Raw genomic sequence first — 15,341 nt, 5'->3', positions numbered from 1 at the left:
TAATCCTGGGAAAAACATAAGGGAGTAGAAAAAGAGGAAGGCTGAACAAGAGATGGATTGATTCCATAAAGGAAGCCACAGACCTGAACTTACAAGATCAGAACAGGGTGGTTCATGACAGATGCTACTGGAGTTTGCTGATACATAGGTTCGCCATAAGTTGTAATAAGTCGTAATCAACTTGAAGGCACATAACAACAACATATCTAACATTTAAAATGATTAACTGTATAGATTTTGTTTAACCTTACAGGTGTTAAATACCACCTCAACAGTAACTTATATTGTGGCTCCATAATTGATGTACTTTATGAAATTTTATCTACCAGTGCCCAGAGCGTATTCCATTGTGAAACTGGGATAGGCCATCCTAGATCTCTTTCCACTATTATTCTACAGACTAGATCTCTTCTCCTCAAATCCATCAGGATCTTATAATTTTCAGACAGCAACCCCTTAGTTTTATACATAATTTCCCCCACATAGTATATTGCCTTAAAGTTGGGCCTAAAAGCTAACAAGAAGTTCCTTATTTGAAAATATTGATACCATGGTGGTCACCAACCAACTGTTCTAACTGTATTTTTTTTGCTAGAGTAACAACCTCCTGTCTTGTATTAAATTGCCAAACATGGCTATTCCTCTCTTCTGCCAATTTATGAAATATGCTACTTGAATATTCTTACAGAATCTATATCTTATCACTGATGTAATTTCAGGAATATCAAAATTTAGATTTATACCTATCCCATGTTTTTAGTAATTGGGATGGAATTAAACTTGAGTCAGGATTGGTCTTCTCACTTTTGTTGGCCTGTTCATCAGACTGGCTAAAGAGGACTCTATGAAAAGGCATTCAAGATAGTACGTCATTCTCCTCCCAATAAATCCATAATATCAGGCACATTAACTGTGTTACATTGTAGTATAACCTTCAATTAGTGACTGCTACACTTCTCATCTGTTTCAGGGATTGCAAAGTATTACTAACTATCCTAGGGTGTTTATCCAGCCATATACAGTTTTCCAAGATCTTTGGGCCGCTTTTTAATTCTCTCAAATCTAATCCAAGGGTAATGCTATAAACCAAAATAAGACTCTTGGAAAGATACCCATTCTGGTTGCATTTACCCTTGCCATTGATGATAGATTTAGCTTTCTCCATGTATCCAATTCTGTCTTCATGGGCTGGGCTAAATTTCCATAGTTAAGTTTACCTTTTTTTTTAACATTCTCCAATAATTTCACCCTCAGATATTTTACTGCCTTGTTTGACACCTTCAAGCCACACTGCCGAATTATATAAAGTTTATCATTCATATCCTGATTGATTGTTATAACTTCTGTATTTTGCTTAGTTACACTGTAGCCAGAAATGCTTCAAATAAATTTATTATGATAAAAAAATAAGATAGTGATTTTCTTGGAATTTTGAGTGAAAGCAGGATGTCATTCATATATAACAATCTTAATTTGACCATTCCTAATTCTTATCCTTTGGATCACTGATTCCCTCCTTTTTGCACTGGCTAATGCCTCAATAGTCAGACCAAATAGAAAAGGTGACAAAAGGCATCCCTGTTCCTCTTTTTCATTCTTAACTCTTTTGTCAACTGCCTATTTATTAATATTTTTGCTACTGGCTTCATGTGAATAGGTTTCACACACTGAAAAACACTTGGGAGAGATATTAAACATGATCATAGTTTCAGATAAGGCCGCTCTACTGTATCAAAAGCTTTGGTAGTATGCAAAAATAAAAGCACAGTGGGGATTTTACATATCTGGGCTTGTTTTTATAAACCCCATCTGATCAGGCATGATATATCTATCTATGACTTCATTCAATCTCTTAGCTAAGATTCCTGAAAATATCTTACAATCCACATTTAATAACGAAATACGTCTACATGATTCTGCCTATGCTGGATTTTTCCCTTCCTGTAACATTAATAACACTTTTGCTTGATTCCAACTTTCAGGTAGTGCACCATTATTCAAACAGTTATCACAGAAATCTCTCAATATAGGAATCAATTCCTCTTTATAGGCCCTGATAAAATTATACCCAAAATCCATTTAAACCAGGAGCTTTATTCCTTTTGGCTTTTTGGATATAATTTGTGATTTCTTCAGTTGTTATTGGCTTAACTAATTCTTGATTGTCCAGCTGTGAAAAACCAGGTAGTCAAATCCCCTCCTTTATAATATCCTCCTTTTGTGGTTGTTGTGATGAATAAAGTTCACTACAGTATTTACAGAATTCCTCCTTACTCAAAATGCCTTTGTTTTGTGAATGCTAATGCTTTTTCAGCTTGAATGTCATACAGGTGGGTCTAGCAACTACCAAGCATTCATACATGACATCCAATTTGTCTCTCTTATGTTGCACTTTCAATTCCCTTGCTTCTCTTATCAACTCCCTCCTCCTATCTCTATATCACATCTTCCTTCCTGCTACTATGTTTATTTAAGCCCTCCAAATTGTTGCTTTAAATGCTTCTCATAATATAATTATAACATTGGCAGAACTCTGGTTAAACCTAAAGTATTACTGTACTACTCAATGAATTTTATTTTTAACCTCCCTTTTTGTAAGAAGATAGAGTCTAATCTCCAAATTCTCTCCCAGATCTGGATTCCAGTTAGGCCATTTGACATATATGGGAGAATGATCCGAGACAACTTAGTATCAATGTGTGTGCTATATCCCAAAGATACAATCACAGAGACACAAATACATAAACTATTACGGAGTATGAAATATGTCTTGCTGAATAATATGTATAGTCTTTCTCATTTGGATACATATACCTCCATACATCAATAAGACTCCAAGGTGTTATCCAGGACTATAGATATCCTCGCTCTTCACTGAAGCAGCTTGCCAAAGTGGTGATGCCCCTCTGGTTGTGCCCTGTGTATTGCACAGCAAATTATTCAGTCCCATGCCTTCATTTCTGGGTTGGGGCTATGCTCAGCCATGGTGGCAGAAGAGCAGCATCAGCTTCCATGAGTATGTGTATGGACTTGTGAACCCTACCCTTACCTGTCTGCTTCTCCTGGTCTCCTCATGCAGACATTTCTGTGAATCTCCCATTCTCTTGCCAATCAGTTCTTTGCACTGCTTAGCCAATCCCAAGCCAAAACTATTGCTATAGCAAGATGGTTTGTCCAACACATTTCCGTCCCTAGGATGTCCCCAGGCACTTTCGCTGTATTTCCTTCCTTCATTTACAAGCTGATAGGCAATCTGGCCAGTGAGGGTACAGGAATTAGCATACAGCACAACAAAATGTTACCAAAGAAGATAGGGCATTAGCTATGAAGCCCTAGTAAGGTGATCAGAAACATGCATTCCTTCTGAGACTGTGCAGCCATCTTTTCCCTCACCTCCAGCACATTCAGAGTGTAAGTTTAGCAGAAAGCAGTCTTGCTACTTTAACTGTATTAACTGGTTGACTTCTCTCTCTCTCTCTCTCTCTCTCTCTCTCTCTCTCTCTCTGTGTGTGTGTGTGTGTGTGTGTGAGAGAGAGAGAGAGAGAGAGAGAGAGAGAGAGCATGTTTCAGTCAGCAAGCTGGCATCAGCATGTGGCACAGAAGGTGAGGAGACTCATGAGGAGTGTGGAGTCAACTTGTTCTGTGAGTAAAATAATATTATTTTTCCAGGGGAGGGGGGAGATGAAGGAAATAATATATGGTGAGCTTGGAGGAGACAGGAGGGACAGAAATGCCCCCCCATTGCTTGGCAGCATGCTGGGGAGGACTTTTCCTAGGATTTTTTTGGGGGGGGGAGTGTGTATGAGAGAGGGCTATCCAGCTAGCCATTCCTGATATTTATTTTATTTGAGTGAATGAGAAAATGCTGGGCACTCCCATCCCAATCACCTGCTTCTTATTAGAGAGAGGAGGAAACCCTCTGCATACATTTGCTTAAAACAGTGGTTGCCAGCCTTTCTGGACTGAGGGGGGCACATTTTGAGTCTTGAGAGAGTGCTGAGGACACCAGTCACAAAATGGCTGCAGCAGTGGGTGGTATGGCATAAACCAAATTAGAAAGAGTACAGTCATTGTTGTTTGTCTCTCCCCCTGACCCCCAGCAACCTTATGTTTACCATGGGAAGTCAGCAATGCCCTGTTGGTTTTGCTTTCCCCATGCCAATCTTAAACAGAACCCTAGGCTGCATGCCTAATACCCACTTACCTAGGGAGTAAGCCACATTAAACACAAGGAGACTTACTTCTGAAGTAGACAACTATACCACTGTACTATAAGTTAACTCTACAGTGAATTCTTAATGAAGGCCTGTTCTTCAGCTCCTGCACAACAGGATACATGCCTAAGCCTCTTTGCAAAGTTTTCATATTTGCATTTGCCATTTGGGGAGGGGATTATTTAACATCCACCTATACTTATTGTGTAGTAGTATTTGCAGAAAACAACTTATAAGGGGTACCTACTCTCAGACAACATAACCACAAGAAAAATGCATCCTGGTTGCTAGGTAAAAAGGAAAAGCAAACTACAGAGACTACTGTGGCTACTAGAAAATAAGGGCTGATCCACACTGTGATTTACTGTGTGTCTGGGGCTACTTGCATCCCCTTTTAATTCGCATGGTTTACATGATGTTACTGGCAAACAGAAGCTATCACACAGTTTCCCTCTCTGTAAATCCGTTATTAACCCAGTCCTCTGATAGTCTGAAAAGGGAAGGGGAAAATGTCTCCATATCTCTAGGGCTTGCAGATGCTGTGTTCCGATGCTTTTAGGTGGGTGTGTCAGCTGTTCCCCTCTCCACGCCCATCCCTCCTCCTCCTTTCTTTCATTTCATTTTCTATGGAACGAAGAGACATTTCCGCTTCTCTCTCCCATTCTGTAAGCTTCTTTTATGTTGCTGTAAATGGTGCCTTTACTTTCTCTCCCCCCTTAACTTGTGTACAAAAGCATAACACTGCTCAAACAAAGATTTGTATTTCATCTGTATTGTACCAGTGAAAATACAAATAAAATTGCACTTCCGGGTTGTTGTTTTTTAAGATGAAACTTACTGGTAGAACAAACTGAGCATGCTCAATTGCCAGGTAAACAGAGGGAGTGGAAATGTTAAATTAGAGGGTGTGGTCTTTAGGAAACTGTGTGCTTGATGCTTCCCCTCAAGTGTGACTAGAAAACACCATGTTTGCAGCTGGCATTGATCCCTTACTGTAGACGGTGCAAACAGAAAACAGAGGTAAAAACAGCAACTTTAGCACAAAGTTATGCTCCCATGTGGATAAGCCCTAAAACAGAAGCAGGAAAAGTGCACTAACGGCAGGGAAAACAGACGCTCTTTGGGAACTCAAGGATTCCTATTCCCTGATGTCCAAACAACTCACCTTATCAATCACAACTCTGATTTCACTCATTGGCTAAAAACACTGACGGGCTGGAGCAGCCAGGCTGGCTCGTTTCACAGAAATCACTTACAAGGATATCTGCACATTTTGCTTCATAACTTTCTAGGAGGGCTAGAGACTTACTTTTTAAAAAAATGAAAGCTCCAAGTCTGGGGGCCCTTTCTGGGCATGCCAAGGAAAGTCTTCACAGGTGCTATGGTGCCTGTGGGTGCTGGATTGGTGACCCTTGGCTAAAAAGGAGGGGGAAACAGATGGCAGGGCTTTCAATGTGTTTGATTATAAAAGCAGGGGCTTTGGGAGGAAACATCCCCTGTATAAGACTGGTGCACATGCCTCCTCCGCCCAATAATCTCTTACTTTACCGAGGAATTTGCCATGCATGTTGCATGGCATGTGCTGCTTGTCAGCCTTCTATGAAGCTAGGATTGCTATGTCTCCGGTTTTCGCCTGGGCACTCCAGATTTTTGGGGTCCTCTCTGAGTGAGACACCTTAATCTTCAGACTCTCAGCTTTCATTAAAAAAAAGTTTCTATGTGGTCTGGTTCACAAGATATACACCAAAACTTCAGCCACCCCCTCCCCACAACTTCTGTTTAATGAGCTTGTAGCTGACTGCTCTAACCCTGCCCTTTCAGGTTTGTAGCCAATAAGTGAAGTCAGGGTTATGATTTGTTGACCTCCAGGCAGTAGTTAGACTTCAGTACAAGGCCAGAAAACTGTTGTTTTTTTCTGCTTATCTGAAAATCTAATAAATTGAATAAGTATATAGTTTTCAGTCTTGTTCGACCCCTGTACACAAGAGAGAAAAAGTTTAAATTTTCCTGGGCTGTTGAAGAGGGCAGTGTTTTGAAAATCTTCCCAATATGAAACTTTAATCCAATACTTGCTTTTCTGGGAGTAAAGCTGCAATGCTAATCCCACATACACGGAGTAAACCCCATTGAATTCAATAGGATATACTTTTGAGTAGACAAGGTTAGGAATGTGCTGTAAATTAATGGGACTTTTGAGGAACATAGCAAAGAATTGTGTTTGTGTTGTAAATCTTTCTCCTTCCAATCCTATTTTTAAAAGCAATTAGGCAGGGTTTACTTAGGTATCACTGCTTTTATTTTGTAGGAAACTGATACTGATTTTTTTTAAATGTTCTGCAATGACGAACTGGTTTTGACAAATTATTATATGGGTTGAATGTATTTGTACATCTCCAGTGTATTTGTGTATATGGAGTTTTCCCAACAACCCTGTAAGGTAGGGTTGCCAACTGGAAACCAAAGCAGCTCACAATAAGAAATAAACCCCTTTAAAATCCAATAACCATACAAACAAGTATAAACAGTTGCAAAATAGCTTAAAGTAGCATGATTCCGAATTTTGGGTTGGGTGGTGAAGTGCATGGCTGTTTGAGTAAGCCCCACTGAATACATTGGGACTTGCTTCTGAGTAAACATGCATAGGATTGCACTTACAGGTTGTGTCAATAATAAACATCTTTGACAGTCATGCTTATATAAATATTTCTTCATACTATGTCCCGGTAAGTATTGGATTTCACACTATGGTTGTACATGATTATTTCCTCTACATTTTAAGTGTGCTCTTCTTCCTTGGGATGGTCATGGTTCCCCTCTGCTGTTTTCATCCTGAGGGGCAGATTAGAGAGATGGTGAGTAGCTCGTGGTCACCCAGTAAACTTCATAGCTTATTTTGATTTTTTTTAAAAGTAATTAAAATGATTTACATGCAGGCAAAGTTTATGAAGTACATCCACACAATACATTTAAAGCAAATCCAACTCGCATTTAAAGCACATGATATCCCCTAAAGAATTCTGGGAAGTTAGTTTCCCCCTCACAGTTATAGTTCTCAACACCCTTAACAAACTACAGTTCCCATGATTCTGTGGTGGGATAAATGAATGGTGTGGATCTGCCCTAGGTATGATGTGCATTCATTAGTGAATTGAAAAGAACAATTTAAAAATATACTTTTTTAAACAGGGGAAGGGCTATAGCTCAGTGGTAGGGGACATGCTTTGCATTCAAAGGTCCAAAGTCCAATCTCAGGAAAAGACTATTGCCTAGAATCCTGGAGAGCCAATCCTAGTTCATGTCATCGGTACCAAATGGCCTGAGTGAGTAAGCATGTCAGCAATCGTGCCACAGCATTCTGCACTAACTGCAGCCCCCGGGTCAGGTTGTGCATTCCTGTGACCTTGGCTGACTGGATGCCAGGATTTTTTTACTTTGGTTTTCGGTTAGGAATCCTGACTGGTTGTGGGATGCTGAGTTTTCTGCCTTACAGGAATCTTGTGGTTGGCATGGTATTGCATTTAGGATATCATCACTGTCTTTTGTTTTTGTTTTTCTATTTGCATTTCATTTACCTTTAACCTCACTCCCTTACATCCATAGAAGCAACAGCAGTGGTTCCATGTGGTTCCATGCACTCAGCTCAACCCCCTTAAACCCACTGATGATGCACCTTGTTCTTTGCATGACCGTTTGTTTCTTGCCCAATAGTGGTAAAAGAGAATTCATATACTGGGAAGTGTGGCACAATTGTTGTTATTCCCAAACTGCTGCCTGTGCAGCTAGACCAAACTGTGTGTGTTTTCTTTCTGTCAATTATTACTCACTGGAATTAGGTTGGCTGTCAAAGTGAGTTTATAGCAGCCAACAGGGTAGACAGAAAAGGGTAGAGAACCTTCTTACTCTTACTCATTTCTCAGACCTCTTTCTGAAGTGAAGGGTCAAATCTGTAAAGGCGTTTGGAGCAGGCACGTTAAAAGGTACAGGCAGGGCATTCCAGGCAGGGGGTTGCCAACCCTGCTTGGAGATGGATATCTTTGCAGAGGATCCCTAGTCAAGCCTTACCAACAGCACAATCCAAACTATATCTACTCAGAAGTAAGTCCTACTGAGTTCTATGGGGCTTAATCCCTTAGTACATGTGTTTAGAATTACAGCCTTCGGGGCATCTATCTTTACTCCTGAGCGCTCCCATCTCCACAACACTAGGCTCCTGTCTTCCTACAATGGCCTTCTGGTGACTGGCCTGGCTTGAGGGTACTTAAACCCTTCTTGCCAAAAGCAAGTAGACTAGATTAAATGATCCCTACCCAGGCTCCATCATTTAGCTAAGATTCCTATCTTAATTTCCAATCAGATAAATGTTTTTGTTTGAGTGGTATGCTCCAAGCAACTGTGGTTGATGCTTATTGTATCATGCTTAATGACATCACTAGGACCTGCCACTATGACATCATTAGGGCCTGTACCTGTAACACCACTCAGGTCCACCCCATGACATCACTAGAGTCCACCCTCCTGACATCACTCAGGCCCGCCCCTGAAATCTCAGGGTTTGGGATGCTTCTGACCTGGGAACCCTATATGAAGCAAATCCCCCTTGGTTGCACGCACACACACACACACACACACCATTTTGTTATGGAAAGGTGTGAAAAGGGATGTGAAAAGGTTTTTCCCTCCCAAAGTCTACTGTGAGGGTTTCTTTTCCCTCCTTGAGTGCAAACATTCTCTCTCCCACCTTGCCCCACCCTTGAGAGGTGGTATCTTCAACTGGTGCACGGGAATGCCTGATTTTACACAATGACAAGGGAGCAGCGGTGTCCCTGTGCAAACAAAAAATATAGCAGAAAAGTTTAGGTCTGAGGTCCCTCCCCCCCCCAAAAAAATGCTAGTGCCTCAGGGTATGGAACTGTCTTCCTGTGCAACTCTGTACATGTCTATGCAGAAGTAATGTCCACTGAGTTCACTGGGACTTACTCCCATTCCATGTAAGTGCATATAGGATTTGGATCTCTTTCCTATAGTTTACAAACGTTTAAAATAAAAAATAGGACATGATAACAGTCATAGCTTAAGCACTTTTAAAACCCACAGGTTTCAGTGAGAAAGGTAATTCAAAGGTGAAGCCTTTGAGACTTCAAAACAGAGGTGGCTAACCTGGGGCCCTCCAGATGTTGCTGAACGACTCCCATAATTGACCATACTAACTGGGGCTCATGTTCAACAACATCTGGAGGGCCACAGGCCGTCCCTTCTTAAAAATATGATCTTTCTTCACCTCTAAAAGGCTGAAGAGGATAGCACCTCTGAACATTTGCAGCTTCTATCTGCCAAGTTTATTGCTATCTGAGTTATTTTGTGGACTTACTCTGTAATGTTCATAGGATTTTAACAGGGAAAATGATATCAGAATTGCAGTTCATGCTACTGTCCTAAGCTCACTCACTTGGGAGAAAGTGCAATTGAACTCAGTGGCACTTAATTCTGAGTAGACATGGATAGGATTATATTGTTTTTGTGGCATAAACCCATTTCAAATAAAAGAGAATAAGCAGAGGGTGGCTAGCATCCAAATGAGAAATCAAAAAGGGTAGGTCAAAGACCAAGATGCTGGAAAATGGGAACTTTTATTTTTGATAAAACCCAATGCGTTTCAGCCTGTTATCTACAGGCCTTCATCAGGGGCTATGGTAAACCAAACAGAAAGGACAAATTAACTCTACACACATATAAAATCATACACATATACATAGTACATATAAATCTTTTGAACAGTCTAGTACTTACATAATAGCTTGTAAGATTATAAGACAAGCAAATCGCTTTCTGTAATATACCAATATCAAATGTCTCAATGAGTAATACAATGGATTGTCTGTATATATACACAAGCAATCCGAAGTGAAGTACAGGTGAATGCAATAATGTTCCCTTTTGCATGAGGAACAGCTGACACCTAGATGCAAGGAACAAATGAGGGACTAAGGGGAAATTTTGAAATTTACAATAGGGGAAGAAGCTCAAAATCTTCATTTAAACCACTAGGGGTCATTGTTTTTAAAGTTAATATCCAAGATAACTCTCTCCTCAATAGAATATCTTCATTCTCTTCATACACTTTCTCCAAAACCCAAAATCTTAGATTGGCTGTGGAATGTGGACATTGGCTATAGTGGGCCACTAGAGGGGCTCCCATCCTTTTATTCCTTAAGTTGCTAAGATGCTCTCCTATGCATTTTTTAATCATTCTTGAAGTCTGACCCACATACATTTTTGAGCAGCCACACTGTATCACGTAAATGACTCTTGCAGTGTTACAAGTTGAAAAGTGATTCAGAGTGTGTCTTTTGTGATTGACTGGATTGGTAAATTCCATCATTTTACAAGTGTATCTGCAAAAAACACAGTGACCACGGGGTGGTGACCCCTAGGTGCAATGGTACATGGAAGGACCTTTGTGCTTGGATACAAATTTTCCTTGAAATCACTTCTGACTAAAATGTCTTTCAAATTCCTGGTTCTCTTGAAAGAGATCAGAGGTGGCTCTTGACAACCAGGGATATGACATACAATGTACCAGTGTCTTTTTATGCTGCTCTGCAACCTACTAGTGATATGGTCAAAAGTTAGGTTGCAGTTTAGACGAACAGAATTTTTTGATACTGTCTTCTGTAAAATGTCAACGCATTCTCTATCAGCAACTTTCTCAAAATTATTGTCAATAACATGGGACGGATATCCCCTCTTAATCAATAGTTAGAGCTGTGAAAAAGAGGGGGTGGAGAAATCAAGACTCAAGGAATACTACATGAAATGTAATCTCTGTCACTTTCTTGTTCTTGGGTTTTGCTCTGTATTTTCTCCCACTCCCAGCCCTTTGAAACCTAGGGCACAATCCAACTGGCGTATCTGCCAGGCCAAGGAGATACAGAATGTAGAGGGAGAGAAGATGGGAGGGTGTCAGAGCAGCCGGGCTCTGCTGACAGAGTAGCCCCTGGGCGCAGCCACAGCATGGCTAAGGACCTACACACGTATAGACAGGCATATGAGGTCAGACCTTTTTAATGAGATCAGTACATTTGATTTGTAACGTGAATTTAGATTATCTAGAATTTATCTCTGTAAGGTGCATGTTTGTGTTTTTAAGATTTTAATTGTTTGGCTGTAATAGACTGTTATACATATATATAAAATAACATTTAAATCGGGCCTGAATGACTAAAAACAACGTGGGCAAAGGTGACTTACTGCTACTCATCACTCGTCTCTGAATTTCTGTTGAGAAAATATAAATGCAGCCTTCCCACTACGCTAAGCCCAGCAGAATAGGGCCCTGCTTTTTTAAAACATTCGTGCTAGCTTTGAGAAGCGAAGTGGAGAGCCACAAAAGAGGCAGAGGCCCCTGTAAAGCCATCAGTGCTTGACAGATACTGGTGCAGCATTTGGAGGGCTCTGTGGAAATGTCACCCTCCTTTAGGATTCAGATTTCTTCATTAGGAAGCTGACTTTAGAAATGCTTAATGCTACTCTTCTGCTGCCATTACAAAGATTCTGCTTGCCTGCAAATTCTGCCTTTACCTAGAGCCAACACACGTGGATTTCAAACCATTGCGATAGTGGCCAAGGGGAGGGGAGGGGGAAGCAAGCACTACTGCAAGCAGAAAGCTTAAAAAAAACCAACCTCTCCAATTCCCTCTTGCAACTAGAAACCTCTGTCCCTCATATCCTTCTTTTTCAGTTCTTTTAAAGTGAAGGACCTTTGGCAGGATAAGATCCCTCTATTTAATACAGGGTTCTGTTTCCTCTCTGCTGCATTCTGTATTTAAAAACACACACAGTCAGGCAAGTATGGAAAATAACTCTCCTGGGAAAATATTGAGGCAGACAGAGGAGACAAGGCAGGCCAGAAACCAGCCTCTTTGACCTTGCCTCTTCTTCAGGGGTATAGTCGTCCAGGTTGCAGAGGGGCATAAACCCCTTACATTTTTGGGAGCGTGGTCCCACCCTATGTGTGAGCAAATAAAAAAAGGGGAGTGTGTTAACCACTGAGAAGAGTCTCTTTTTTGTGCTGATTGGATCCAATCAGAGTGAAAGGATGTGAGTCAGCCACTGAGAAGACCCTCCTCAGTAGCTAACACAGTCTGCCTTTCATGCTGATTGGCTCTTAGGGGTATCTATTGTAATGGAGTGTGGACTCGGGGATGACACGGAGACAAGGGAAAAGGGGCATGGCTCTGAGGGGTTCTGGTATGACTATCAAGAAGGGACCCTGCACTTCTGAATTTGTCGCTACACTATTGCTCTTCCTTGAGGGGCCCTGCTGCATTTTCCCTCTGAAAGGCAACATCCCTTGCTTATTCACAGTGGATGCAAATGTAAGTCCATTGGCTAACCTTCAGATGATCAGTGAAAGCAACCAAACCACCATCAGACTGATTTAAAAGCAGTCAGGTGACAACCTTGCCTATCTTCCATTGTTTGCACATATAGGGTTCAAATTACTTGATAAAACCCCATCCCTCTTTATTTTCTTAGCAAGGTGTGTTGGGGAAATGAGGGAAAGAACACCTTCTACTGCCACAACACATCCAACTTATTGTTCTCAGGATCTGATGATTCTTATAGGCCCTGACAAAGAGAGGCCCTCAACTTTGATTTTCCAGTTTCTGGTACTTCTCTTCTGGAAGAAATCTGCCAAGGAGGGAAGGCGTGCCAAGTGGTGACAGTAGTGATGGCTCGCTGCATGGGCCCAGGTCTGACAGAGTGACCATCTGGAGCCTCAGGTCGTAGTTCTTGTGCTGTTGTCCTCCCCACCTGGTTACTGTGCTGGATCTCCCTCCCGTTGAAACAATCAGGCAAGAGGAAGCTAGCTTGGGAGTGGGGGCAGGCAATTTGTGTATGAAGCAGGCAAAGCATTGGGAACAGCTGAGGTGAATTCCCAAAGTCATTACTATATTTCCTATTCATTGCTCCAGTGTTCTCATTGGTGCTTTGTTTCTTGAAGCAAGAGATTTCATGTTAGCTCCCCCCCCCTTTCTGCTCTCCTTATCTCCCATCTGCACAGGAGGCTGACTGGAAGCCTAGCACAGCTCTCTCTGATGTGAGCTAGGTTGTTAATAGTTGAACAGAGGTGGATCCATCCTCTCCTGGAGTTGCAGCGAGCCTATTAGACTTTAGCTAGGCAAGACATCTTGTGCTTTATACCGAATAACAACTGCAAAGGCCTCAGCATTACATGGTGATGGAAGGAATATGCAGGGGCAGCTGCTCACAGCTCCAACTTATTGGACAGTGTGCAATAAAGCAGCTGTAAGCACCTTCATCAGCAATTCAAACAGGCATACAGCACAGTCAGCAGCAGCAGTAGCTGCGTTTTCAGAACAGCTCCAGAATTTAAGTTGGCTTGGTTTGCTTTCTCTCACTGATAATTATGAAGGCTGCATTGCGATGTAGGCTGCAGTTCTAGCTCCAGCCCCACGGTGGCATATGCCTAAATGCTATGTGCTACAGTGTCAGCTGTATCCCAGATGCAGCTTGTGCTATAGCGCTATAAATGCGGACTTTCTCAGCTTGTGAATATCTTAACATTGTTCTGGATCCTGCAAAGCTACTGTATCCTGCAAGTGCTGCATACCACAATATTCTGTACAGAACAGCCTATGCTGAATCAGATCGAGGCTCCATCTAGTCCAACATTTTGCCTCCAGTAGAGCAAGACAAAGAGAGGCCAATTTGCCCCCAGCATCTGGAATTCATGTGCATTACTGCCTCTGAATGCAAAGACTGCATTGAGCTGTGAAAGCTAATAGCCCTTCATGTACATATTGCCTATACCCCCTCCTCCAGGTGATTTAATGCAGCGGCTAAGAGTATTAGCTGTGAGCCAGGAAATCTCCGGCAGCCATGAATAGGTAAACCACATTCCTCTCAGCTTCAGCCCTCCATCTGCAATTTGGGTTTACAGTTCTGTTACAATGATTGAATGTGCTATTATCCATGCTGAATACTAGTGATATTACTCTATAGCACAGCAGAACACGTTTTATTCCTCACAAATGGCACCGTTCCATGCCACTACAAATGCTTTGCATCATTTTGGCTGTCTTCCCCAGTGGCCCCAGCACCCACGCAGCAGTGCCTCTTCTGTCATCAGCCACATCTGTCCCATTTTGAATCTCCTGCTTCTCCTTTCTCTGTCCATTCCTCCTCTCTTCCATCCTCTGCTGAGCATTAACTGACTCTGGAGCAAGTACTTTGCCAGACAGGCTGCCTTGCTGCCTTGTGCTTTGTTCTGCACAGGCTCGGAAGCAGCCTCAGTTCCCCCTCCCACCTCCTTAGAAAAGGGGTTCACTTGAGCTATGGCTAATTGAAGCCTTTGGGACTCAGCAAATGCTGTATTGAGAAAGATGAAACGCTACAGGGTGGCACAGTATGAGGAGCACTCCTGTCAGAAGCGGCTTCATTTCCACCCCTTGACATCTCTGGATCTGTCACTTCACCATCCTCCTGGTGTCCTTTCCAGGCACCATCAAAGCAGGAGCTGTTCACTGTGATATCAAAGCTGCGGGAGCATTGGATCTATCTCTGTGTGCCATGCCTTGGCTCCCAGTCATGGCACAACAGTGAGGGGAGGGAATGATACCCCTCTTCCAGTCTAGAAATGGAAGGACCTCCTGGAGCATCTGAGGCTGGGCAGCATAGGCATGACACTGTTCACATGGGACTGCTGAACACATGGAACGATCGCATGCCTTCAGCATCATAAGTAGTTGTGTTAAAAAGTTAAGTACACTAAATGTAGTGGCTACCAGATGGCCTGAGGTATGCCAATCTCTGTTGTCCCCTCCCCCGGTGCAGTATGGAAGCAATAATACTGACCTACTTCTACAGTAAGGATGACATGCAAGTGCTATATAAATGTTACATAGTATTATTGTTAGCCCACTGGTGAAGTCAGGGAGGTGGGGGAGGGAGAAAGTATTCTCCAGCCTCTCTATAGGAAAGCCAGCAAAGCCCCACAATGACACAGTCAACACAGTTGATATTTCAGCTATCATCCCAATGCATGCAATCAATTTTCTCCAGGCGCACAAGACAACATATACAAACAGCACAAAATGTCACAAA

This window comes from Rhineura floridana, chromosome 1 (genome assembly GCF_030035675.1).
Source record: "Rhineura floridana isolate rRhiFlo1 chromosome 1, rRhiFlo1.hap2, whole genome shotgun sequence".
NCBI lineage: Eukaryota > Metazoa > Chordata > Lepidosauria > Squamata > Rhineuridae > Rhineura > Rhineura floridana.
This window is presented reverse-complemented; position numbering follows the sequence as displayed.